Source organism: Chiloscyllium plagiosum, unplaced genomic scaffold, assembly GCF_037043375.1.
Source record: "Chiloscyllium plagiosum isolate Xiang-an unplaced genomic scaffold, Cpla_swu_hap1 HiC_scaffold_44, whole genome shotgun sequence".
In the NCBI taxonomy this organism is placed as follows: Eukaryota; Metazoa; Chordata; class Chondrichthyes; order Orectolobiformes; family Hemiscylliidae; genus Chiloscyllium; species Chiloscyllium plagiosum.
The window spans coordinates 15831311-15842160 of record NW_028270182.1 but is presented as its reverse complement, the minus strand read 5'-3'; positions in this window follow the sequence as shown (position 1 = coordinate 15842160).

The window sequence follows — 10850 nt, the reverse complement described above, 5'->3', positions numbered from 1 at the left end:
GCAACTTTTTTACACTGAGGGTGGTACACATATGGAATGAGCTGCCAGCAGAAGTGGTTGAAGTGGGCACATTAACAACATTTGAAAGACATTTGGACAAGTGCATGGATAGGAAAGGATGAGAAGGATATGGGCCAAGTGCAAGAAATGGGGTTTGCGTGGATGAAAATTTGGTTGCATGGACCAGATTGGGACAAAGGGCCTGGCTCTGTGCTGTAGGACTGTATGACTCTGTGACTCCATCCATCACTGACCTCACTCTGATTGTCTCCGTCCAGCCAGATACATTTCTAACCTCACACGTATTGGCTCTATCCAATTGGATCCAACACTGATCTCACTCTTATTGTGAATGTTCAGCCATAACTATCACTGACCTTACTCTTACCATCACTGCACACCCAGATACATCACTGAGTCTCCTCTTACTGTCACTGTACACCCAGGATGGCCAGGACTTTCAGTGGGTTACAAATCCAAGCAGGGTGCAGGGAACAGAAGCAAACTCTCTCCATGTACTTCTTCAATCGCACAAAGGCCTTCAACCCTGCTAACCATGAGGAATTATGGAATATTTTCCTCAAATTTGGATGCCCACAGAATTCTGACACCACTCGCTCTCTACTCCACAACAATATCCAAGCCGTTATCTTCACCAACACTTTCCAAACGTGCATGAGCAGTGTGTGAGAGACAGAACTAAGTAATTCCACAATCAACTAATTCGATCTAAGCCCTGCAGTCCTGCTGTATTCAGTTGTGAATGATGGTGAACAATTAAACAACTCATTGCAGGAGGAAGTTCCACAAATAACTCCAATTATCAACAATATGGAGACCCAAATATACCAGCGCAAAGATAAGGCTGAACCCATTTCACGGAAACCTTCAGACAGAGATGCTGATGGGTTGATCCATCTGGGCCTCATCTAGCGGGGAATAGCTGGGGCCCTGCCAACGTTCCAGCAATGGGACAAATGGCATGTGCTCCAGAACGTGCTGCAGTCCCTAGTCAAGCAGTTCCTGCTGAGCTACAACACCGGCACCTCCCTGAGGGAGTTGGACATTTCTCCAGGTATGTGCTGTGCATAAAAAGCAGGACAAAGCCAACCCGGCAAATTAATGCCCCAGTAATATGATCGCCATCATGAAAATGTGGAGGGAGGTTTCATCAACTGTACTGTGAAACAACAACCTGCGAGTGATGCCCTGTGTGGGTAGCCCCAGGGCCACTCAGCTCCTGACCTCATTACAGCCTTGGTTCAAACATGGACAGAAAGAGGTGAATTCCAGAGGTAGGGTGAGTCTGACTGGGCTCATAGGGTCAGCATTGGGGATGTTAGCTAGTGGTTACACAGTGTTTAGCGGCGTTTGTGAACACTCCGAGACTGAAGCACTCCATATCCAAGTGCAGTGAGACCTGGTCAACATCCAGGCTTGGGATGAAAAGTGGCAATTAACATGCACGCCACAAAAATGCCAGACAATGATTATCTCTATCAATAGAGAATCAAACCAATTTCCTTTCATTTTAATGTGGTCAGCATTGCTGAATCCTCAACTGTCAACATCATGGGATTGACCAGAAACTGAACAGGATTATCCATATAAATACAGTGAGGTCAGATATTAGGAATACTGCAACGAGTAACTGTTTGACTTCCCAAAGTGTGTCCACCATCTGCCAGCAGACGTCAGCATGTGGTGGAATACTCCCCCCAGTGAGTGAGAATCCAGCAACACTTCAGAACCTTAATGCTATCCAGGATAAAACAATTCACTTGATTCCCACCACATCTGTTTTATTTTCACCACTGACCCTCAGGAGCAGCAATATGTACCAAGTACATTGTCGAAATTCACCAAAATTTCTCAGACATATTGTTTCAAACCCACAATCATCGAGAAGGACAAGACCAGCAGACACATGGGATCACTGCACACTGCAAGTTCCCTTCCAAGCCAATCACCATCCTGTTTTGGAAATATATGGCCATTCCTTAAATACCTCTATTACAAAGTCCTCTTATAATGGTACTGTAAGCACTTGTATGTACAGCACATGAACAGCAACAGTTTAAGAAAGCAGCTTATCAACGTGTAGAGTCAGAGAGATGTTCAGCATGGAAACAGACCCTTTGGTCCAGCTCATTCGTGCCAATGAGATATCCGATATGAACCTGGTACCATTTGCCAGCAAACGCATTCTCAACAGACGTGAGGCAGGAGCAATAAATGCCGACTCAGTCAGCGATCCCCATGAGTGGGTTAGAATCATAAAGATGTCCAAACGTGACACAGAAGGTTTTGGAAAGAAACACACACACACACACACACAAACACACAGATATTCACACTTTCACATGTGCTGACATGCATTCTTGTTCACACATCATTCTCATGGACACTTATGCCCTCTCACTCTCATTCTCACTCACTCTTCCACTCATTGCCTGAACCCAACCAGCTTACACTTACAAAACCTAAAGCTCAGTGTCCATCATTACTCATGATTGGACAACAATTTTATGAGTTTTAATCCATTCATGGGTATCACCGGCTGAGCTGACGTTTATTGCTTGTGCCTCATGTCTGTTGAGAATGTGCTGGCATTAATGTATCCATTAAATGGGGTTAATGTCCCTCTATCTGTCTTTCTGTCTATTCTTCTATTGAAATTTATATAATGCTGTTGGTCATGTTGATGTGTGTGTGGGGGGGGGCCCACCTCTGCCTGCAATGGGACACAGTTTGTCCTGGAGGGAAGTTTAAGTGAATGAGTGAATTAAAATCTGATGACTCTCTTGTGTCTCTGTCTGTCCCTCTTGCGTTTAAAGTGATCCAATGCCACCCTCTGCTGGCCTCCCCTCGCCACTGCACAACTGGCAGGTTTTTTTTCAGGACAATTGGCTCCTGTCCCTGTTCATTCTATTGGGTTTGACAGTCTCACACTGACCTGAGTGACGCAAAGGCGCAAAGGGTCTGCGCAGTGATGTCACTCCAATGTTCTTGGGTTGAAAGTGATATAATGCCGCCCTCTGCTGGCCTGCCCGCGCCACTGCAGGAGCAGCAGTTTTGTTTTCCCTCTCTGGGACAGTTTGTTTCTGTTCACTCTTCATTTTATTACTTCTAAACTGAAGTCCCCGTTCCCAGTGCAAAAATAGTGAATGTAAATAGAGATGGATATGTACAGATTGTTTTATCTCTCTGAGTGTGTATAAAAGTTTAGCTTATTTCTGTAAGAACTTGCAGTTTATTTTCTAAGTTATTCTGTGCAATCACACAATCTGTCGACAATAAAGAGAAAATAGGTTCCTGATCCCTAAATAAACTGTCACATTGGTTCTCTCCTCGCACCTTACAAGCATGCCCCATTCTCTTGAAATCCCCCATCCTAGGGAAAGTACAGCTACCATTAACTCATCTATGCCTCTTATTATTTTATAAACTTCTACAAGGTTGCCTCTCAACCTCCTGTGCTCCAGTAGAAAAAGATCCCTTCATTCCAGCCTTTCTGTATAACTCAAACCTTCCATTCTCTGAAACATCCTGGTAAATCTCTTCTAAATCCTCTCCAGTTTAATAATATCCTTCCTATAACTGGGCACTGGCTGTTTCAAAGCTCCAGTTTTGAAACAATATTTAAGTTTTTGTGGACCTGATATTTTAACCCTCCCTCGCCCAGTCTCCACAGAAGGTTTTGGAAACATTCAGCTATTACTTCAGTTTCCAGTGTAAGCATTATCTAGCTGTTTGAACAGAACAATTCCTGTGCATTTCCCAAGGCCAAACCTCCCAGTCTGCACATCCCTGGGCTCTGGGGACAATAATGTTAAATTATTTCATCCTTCAGAGGTTCCTAGAACTTGGTCATGTCCTGTCTTATAGCACCGAAGTAATTCATGTTGGTATTTCAGGAGGTGGTTGCTGCCTTATCACAGGATGGTTAAAGGAGAACACAGGATCCAGTGGGACATTTCTCTTAAAAATCCCAGTTTCATTCCATCAGACAGTGACTGACCTTTTAGATGTATTTAAGATGATGGAGGACATTGTTAGAATGGATAGGAGGGCACTTTTTCTCTTCGTAGAGAGGTGAATAACTAGTTGTCATACACGTAAGGGAAGAAGTAGATGATTGGGAGAGAGTTGAGGAGACGGTAATGGGGATCTGCAATTCACTGCCTAAAGGTGATTGAGTTAGAAACTTACATAACATTTAAGTATATGTGTTATAAACTGCCTGATTTATATATTCACTTTAAGGTTGGGTTTTGACTTTAGAATGAGTAACAAATAGAGCTTTAGCGTGTTTAAAGTTATTGATTAAGTTGTTCGTATTTCTGTTACCAGGGTGATTCTTTTTCCAACAGTTTGTAAGAGCTACTTGGGCAGACCAATGCATTTGGCTTTACTTTAGAATGTTTCTCGATTTAGCAAGGTAGACCGTTGTGTGGTAAGGTAATTCAACGTTTGGAAAGTGAGGGTTTTTTTCTAAGCGAAGGATAAATAATGCTAGCTTAAAGGGAGAAGCCTTCTATTCGATTTTATTTTGAATTGGATAGTTCTGTGAAGTCCTTACGTGGAAATGATCAGTGCTCCTGAGAAGGGGAGGAACTGGATTACCTTTGAGTAAGGAGTTAACTATAGTCCCAGAAAGAGTCAGAAAGTCATAGAGATGTACAGCACGGAAACAGACCCTTCGGTCCAACCCGTCCATGCCGACCAGATATCCCAACCCAATTCAGTCCCACCTGCCAGCACCCGGCCCATATCCCTCCAAACCCCTTCCTGTTCATATACCCATCCAGTTGCCTTTTAAATGTTGCTAATGCACTAGCCTCCACTGCATGTTGAGATGAGACCCTAGAGAACCATTTAAAATGTGTTTGTTTTGACTCAGCTGTAGGACAACTCCAGGAATAAGCTGTCAGAGGCTCTAGTCCAAAAGCTACAGTCACAGTAACCTTAAACCGATTGTGATGTTCGAGGAAGGAATTCTGGTGTGAATATTGGACAAGGTGTTCCGTAGGAAACTGCGCAAGGTTTCTTTGTAAAGTTACTGAGGAGTGTTTCAGGATGAATGGGATTGTACATTGATTGTGTGTTTAAACCTTTATGAATTTGTCTTCTATGTAAATGGACTGGTTTATTCGATTTTACCTTCAGTTTTGCTTTATAAACCTCCGTTTTCTTATCCAAATCAAACTTCCAATATTGTGTGCTTATTTTCAGTGAGAGACCACCTTGTTAAAGATGGAATGTAACGAGTTATGGTCATCAATCCAGATAGCAGTTCGGGTTCTGATGTGTCCTGTGATAACATCATTTGAAAACAGAACACATTATTTAGATCTTCATTTGTATTTCTATAGCTGACGGGGAAGGGCCAAAAACTGGGAAATGGGATCAATCTAGTTAAATCACTGTTGACTGGTGCAGACATGATGGGGCAAGGTATTGTCAAAGATTGAGCTCACATTTTCTCTACATTGTGTCATCTACCATTTACCACTAACTTAGCCTGCAGATAACCCTGGGTCCTTTGCTTCCTTCTCGTTATGTATTCTTTGCAACTTAATTTCATTATGAACCAGGCCAGACCCCTCGAAACATTTCAAGCAGGTAGCCCAGACCCTAACTTTGCTCTTTGTTTTAACTAGGCTTTCTGTGGATATCCCAGGAGAGAATCAGGTGGTCAGACTACTCAGCTTTAAACAAAATAGAATTCATTTACAAGATTACTGAATGAAACAGAAAGAACAGAAAACAGAATGCCGAATAACTTATCCTATCCGAAAACTCAACAGCAATCCCAACTTAATGATGCTGTTCGAAAATACTTGCAACAATCCCCATATCCACCCCTTGGCACAAAAGGAAAAAAAATGAAACTTAAGTTCTTACAGAAATGAAATCAGGGAGAGAGAGTTCTGCTTTTCTTCACACACCTATTGTTGCAGTAACTCCAAACCAAAAGAATAGCTGCTAGAACTGGCCACTCCCTTTCATTATACAAGGTTTTCCCCAAAACTTGAAAGCCTTCTGCCTGAGGCAGTATCTGTTAGTTGTAAACAAATTGGCCCTAAAATCCATTAAACCTCAGACATCCCGGAACCAGTGTCATTTACAACCTCTCAGGAAAAAAACCCAAGGGCAATCTAATCTTCTTAAAGGAACAGGTTTGTCACACCTTCCTTTCTATTTTTGGGTAAGCGGAATATTTCATGACTGGACATTATCCCTTCTACCAAGTCATTGAGCTACATCTTAAATAGCCGAGGACCGAGCACTGATTCCTGTCGCACGCTACTTGTCAAGTGCTGCCAAACCAAAATTAACCAATTTATCCCCATCCTCTGTTTCCTAACCAATTTATACCCATCCTATCCCATATTGCTCAACCATTGTCTGTCCATGCTAATCTGTTATCTTCAATGCTATGAGTTCTCACCTGGCATGGTAACCTTTTGATGTGGCACTTTGTCAAATGCCTTCTGGAAAGCAAAGTAACATACATCCTCCAGATCCCCATCGTGAATGAATGAATGAATGAATAAATAATTTATTGTCACATGCATTGAAAAGCATGCAGAGATAATTGTTAACTTTCTCCATGTTCGAAAGTCACCTGTCATCTTGTTTTATAATAATTTATTTGTGTTCCTTATTGCATCCATAAAGATTTTTAATGTTTATTTTAATTGAGAATGAGGTTCTTTGTACGAGACATGATATTTGTTGAAACGTTTAGAATTGCCTGTAGGCAACCCGAGATGAGGCAAAACTCCATCATGATTAGACCCTAGCATTGCTTTAACTCATTACCTTGGAAGGGGAAAGTGCCACTGAATTCTTCAACTCCTTTCTAACTTTCCTCTGGGTCACTGCATCAATAAAAGTGTTTGTGCAGCAGCTCAGGAGCTGGAGCATGATGCTCCCAATTCCCTGACAAAATATCGGCATAGGAACGGGGTATCCCAAATAATCCAAACATCTCAGAATAGAACAAAGCATGAACACAACCCCACAGCAGAATAAAGTTCCTGGAGATGACAAACAACAAAATCATGGATTTCTGTTGATTCTCCATGTCTGGATCATTGGAAGTCTCTCCACTGTTTCAACGCTGGAGTCTCTTACGGGCCTGGCTCACCACTAAATTATTTCTGACTGTCAACACACTGAAAAATAGAATCAAAAGGAATGGGATAGATGGTGTTATAATGTAATATATCAATTCCACGACAGTCCAGCTCAGAGGAAAAGATACACCTCGGTGTCACATAACAAAACCAGGGACTGTTAGATAGCTAGTATGGACTTGAGTAGAGAAAATACTAGAAAATATTCCTCAAACAGCTGAGCAGTGTCATAGCTGCTGTTTTCTCAGTGCAATACTTAGGTCTTAATTTCTGGTAGCAACAACACGATCAAAGGTAAAAGTGACTGTGAGCCAGACAGAACAGTCTGTAGTGGCATAAAGCAAGACAGCATGAAGATTACACATTCTTATGAAGTCATAGAGTCATAGAGCTGCACAGCACGGAAACAGACCCTTCGGTCTAACCCGTCCAGGCCGACCAGATATCCCAACCCAACCTTGTCCCATCTGCCAGCACCCAGCCCATATCCCTCCAAATGTTTCCTATTCATATACCCATCCAAATGCCTCTTAAATGTTGCAATTGTACCAGCCTCCACCACTTCCTCTGGCAACTCATTCCATACACGCACCATCCTCTGTGTGAAAAAGTTGCCACTTAGGTCTCTTTTATATCTTTCCCCTCTCATCCTAAACCTATGCCTTCTGGTTGTGGACTCCCCGACCCCAGGGAAAAAAACGTTGTCTATTTATCCTATCCATGTCCCTCATAATTTTGTAAACCTCTATAAAGTCACCCCTCAGCCTCTGATGCTCCAGGGAAAACAGCCCCAGCCTGTTCAGCCTCTCCCTGTAGCTCAAATCCTCCAACCCTGGCAACATCCTTGTCAATCTTTTCTGAACCATTTCAAGTTTCGCAACACTTTTCCGATAGGAAGGAGACCAGATTTGCATACAAAATTCCAACAGTGGCCTAACCAATGTCCTGTACAGCCGCAACATGACCTCCCAACTCCTGTACTCAATACTCTGACCAATAAAAGAAAGCATACCAAACACCTTCTTCACTATCCTATCTACCTGCGACTCCACGTTCAAGGAGCTATGAACCTGGACTCCAAGGTCTCTTTGTTCAGCAACACTCCTTAGGATCTTACCATTAAGTGTATACATCCTGCTAAGGTTTGCTTTCCCAAAGTGCAGCACCTCGCATTTATCTGAATTAAACTCCATCTGCCATTTCTCTGCCCATTGGCCTGTCTGGTCAAGCTATGTCTCTTATCAACAAGAAATGCTCTGCATAAACTATTGGAAAACTCCTCAGTATTGGGTCAATGATAAAAACCAGTAAATCTGTCAGTGCCATGGCCATTAGATTGTAAGTTATGCATTTGGTGAGACTACACTTTCCCCTAGATAGGATTATGGTTATCACCATGTTAACTGTGAGCAAGAAGAAAATAGCAAAATGATTCACTGGCACAAACTCTATAGCATGAAATGTTTTTCATCAGTTCTGTAAAACCTTTGTGATTCCATTGACTGTTCTCGTAATACAGAACAGGACTATAAAAGAAATTGGATAAGCTAAGTGAGGAATACCAGCAGCTGACGTGAATTGGCATTGAGATTCCTGACAACAATGAAACAGAACAGAATCTGGACAGTATTATGTTATCAGATTCGGTTTCTCTTGAAAAAAATTGAGTTAAGTTAGATCACATCAGGGTCATGCAAAACCAAACTTAATTGCAACAGAAATTCAAATAAAAAGAAAGAATGAAAGAAAGAGAAAAAGAAAGACAGAGAGAAAGAAAAAAAGAACAACAGGGAGAAACTAGATAGATAGATAGATAGATAGATAGATAGATAGATAGATAGATAGATAGATAGATAGATAGATAGATAGATAGATAGATAGATAGATCGATCGATCGATCGATCGATCGATCGATCGTTAGATAGATAGATAGTTAGATCGTTAGATAGATAGATAGATAGATAGATAGATAGATAGATAGATAGATAGATAGATAGATAGATAGATAGATAGATCGTTAGATAGATACATAGACAGATAGATAGATTGATAGATAGATAGATAGATAGATAGATAGATAGATAGATAGATAGATAGATAGATAGATAAATAGATCGATAGATAGATAGATAGATAGATAGATAGATAGATAGATAGATAGATAGATAGATAGTCATTAGATCGTTAGATAGATAGATAGATAGATAGATAGATAGATAGATCATAAGATAGATAGATAGATAGATAGATAGATAGATAGATAGATAGATAGATAGATCATAAGATAGATAGATAGATAGATAGATAGATAGATAGATCTTTAGATCGTTAGATAGTTAGATAGATAGATAGTTAGATCGTAAGATAGATAGTTAGATAGATAAATAGATAGATAGATAGATCGTTAGATCGTTAGATAGACAGACAGATAGATAGACAGACAGATAGACAGACAGATAGATAGATAGATAGATAGATAGATAGATAGATAGATAGATAGATAGATAGATAGATAGATAGATAGATAGATAGATAGATAGATAGATAGATAGATAGATAGATAGATAGATATACAGACAGACAGATAGATAGATAGACAGACATACAGCCAGATAGCTAGATAGACAGACAGACAGACAGACAGTCAGATGGATTCAAAACATTTCACTGGCGTGAATTCTTCCTGGCTTCTGGTAACTGCAGTAATCCAACATCTTACATTCACTTCTCGTAAAACAGAACATATCAGTATCAAGAGATGTTCAGACAGATTATGATGCCTCCTGCAGTCCATCTTGGATTTCTGATGTAAGAGCAGACAATAAACATACCTGGGGCACCAAATGCGGCCAGAAGCAGGGGATAAATCTTTTGTACATCATGAAACAATTGTAAAATCTGCAGCTTTACCCAGAAACCGAGATCCATCACTTGTTTTGCTGCAAGAGTTCTGCTTCCTTTCTGAGGTTTGATGCTGATATGGCCTTCAGTTCTCAGCTGGGCATGTTGGGGGGAATGTGGGGTTCTTATAGCAGGGAGATGCAGTAAGGTCCTTGGTGCATGGGATTGTTTACAGCCACCGAACACACAGATTACATAGCACTAAATCATTCATAGGTGATGTCCAGACATCAGGTTCGAAATTTCACCTTTGCACGCTCACTCTAAGCCCTAAAATGTTAGGTTTCTTTTTAATTTCGTTTTAAAAATAAAAGTAACAGCTCTTTACATCAGGGCTCTGATCTAAATCACCTCACTGCCCTATTCCAGCTTTCTTCTCCATACCCTTTGATCCCTTTAGCCCGAAGAACTGTATCTAACTTGTTGAAAACATTCAATATTTTGGACGGAACCACTTTCAGAGGCAGAGACTTCCAGAGGCTCCTCACTCTCTGGGTGAAGGTATTACTCCTCACCTCACTCCTCAATAACCTCCCCCCATATCCTTAGACTGTAAGCCCTGGCTTTGGAATCCCAGTCATTGGGAACATCCTGAAAAAGGAACTGGACGATCTCGGATTATGGCCAGGGAATGGAATATAACTATTAGTGGGGGAATGGTGTAGGACTAGAAGGGATGTAGATATTGCACAATTAGTTTAATTTATTTATACTCAAGCAGTTAATGTATATTAATCAATTAATTAAATATTATACTCATTGCCTTAGAAGTTCTATGCCCTTCCTGTGCTAAAAATTGAATCC